The sequence below is a fragment of the Neovison vison genome, chromosome 12, assembly GCF_020171115.1.
Source record: "Neovison vison isolate M4711 chromosome 12, ASM_NN_V1, whole genome shotgun sequence".
NCBI classification, from domain to species: Eukaryota; Metazoa; Chordata; class Mammalia; order Carnivora; family Mustelidae; genus Neogale; species Neogale vison.
In genome coordinates, this window is record NC_058102.1 from 97,699,849 (window position 1) to 97,701,476 (window position 1,628).

The following is a 1,628-nucleotide window of genomic DNA, read 5'->3' on the forward strand; positions in this document are numbered from 1 at the left end:
TATGACTTTTAAATAATTTATAGGCAGTAAAATAAACACTCAACTGAGCATGAAGAACTGGACAGATACTGCAGTTTGTATGCACAAAATATGATTGTTGGATAATTTATTTCATGCTTTTTATAGCTTTAAGAAAGAAAATGTAAGAAAAAGAAAGAAATGTGATATTAGTAATGGAACACAAGATTTTAGAATAAATTCATGAAAAGTGTTTACTCAAGTCTTTACAGTAAAAATAAGTATTTATATTATTTGGGACAATCAGGAAAATGATTATTGTTGTATAGCCACTGATATCCTATTTAGTCTTACAAATCAGTGAGGAAATGGAACCTATAGAGGGTTTGAAAGAAAGACACAACAAAGTTACTTTAGGTTGAAAAGAAAGCTTAAGGAAATGAGCACATCATAGCAAGTATTTGGGAGATGGATATTAGAAGATACTCTAGAAGTTGAAATTTTATTTGCCCTTTATTGGATCTTCACAATGACATCCATTCATATTAACACATATTTTCATTTGTTTCTAGAAAGCAGTACTTTATGAAGCAAGTTTCTGCTGATTAAAGGGTTCAACATGGGGGCATTTGAGGTGTTGAGAATAACTACTCCTTTGTTCAGTGATGCTCTTTTTCTTGCTGAAGGCTTGACATATATGAATATACAGCTCCCATAAGAGATGGAAATGACAATCAAGTGAGAGGAGCATGTGGAGAAAGCCTTTTTCCTCTGACTAGCAAATGGAATTCTCAGGATTTTGCTAAGGATGCACAGGTAGGAAAGAATCACTAATGCCAAAGTGAAGATCAGAGTGACAAAAGTGTAGTAAAAGGCAATCATCTCCAAAAGCCACGTATCTGAGCATGAGAGTTGTAAGATGGGGAAATAGTCACAAGAGAAATGATCAATTACACTGGAAGCACAGAAATCTAGCTGGAGGATGAGCATGAGTGGTGGGAAAATGGTAAGAAATTCTACTAGCCAGGACCCAAAGACAAGCAGGGTGCAGATTTTTTTGCTCATGCTGGTGGTGTAATGAAGAGACTTGCAGATGGCAACGTAACGATCAAAAGACATGGCAGTGAGAAGAAAAAATTCAGAAAGACCTATGAAGATGAAGAAAAATAGTTGAGCTAAACAATTGTTATAGGAAATGGTCTTGATTTGGTAATGATTGCCCCCAAAAATCTTGAGATAGGGACACTGGTGAATGTGATTTCTAAGAAGTAGAAGTTCTGCAGGAAGTAATACATAGGAGTCTTGAGATGACATCAAGATGAGGATGATGATGGTTAGGTTTTCAATGACACTTAATACATAAGCCATAAATAAAAAGATAAAGATTACAACCTGAAGCTGTGGGTCATCTGAGATGCCCAAGAGAATGAACTCTGTAATCATTGTATGGTTTCTCATACTGCTTTTTATTTTCTTTAAGCAAAATCTGTTGAGAAACAAGACAGAAAGAAAGAGTGTGTGAACAGTAAAGGAATTGAAATTTTAAGAGTTCCTATTATTAGCTCCAATGAAATGAAGCAATGGAACTTTTTTCCTTTGTGCAGTTTCGCAGTATCCACTCAGCCTGTTAAAGCATAAATATTTTACACATCCTCTCCTGAAAAGGAAAA

General features: G+C 35.0%; 1 pseudogene; it reads right to left on the minus strand.

Annotated features, from left to right (window-relative positions):
* Positions 1-516: 516 nt before the first annotated feature.
* On the minus strand, positions 517-1,416 carry LOC122891000 (annotated as a pseudogene).
* Positions 1,417-1,628: the final 212 nt, after the last annotated feature.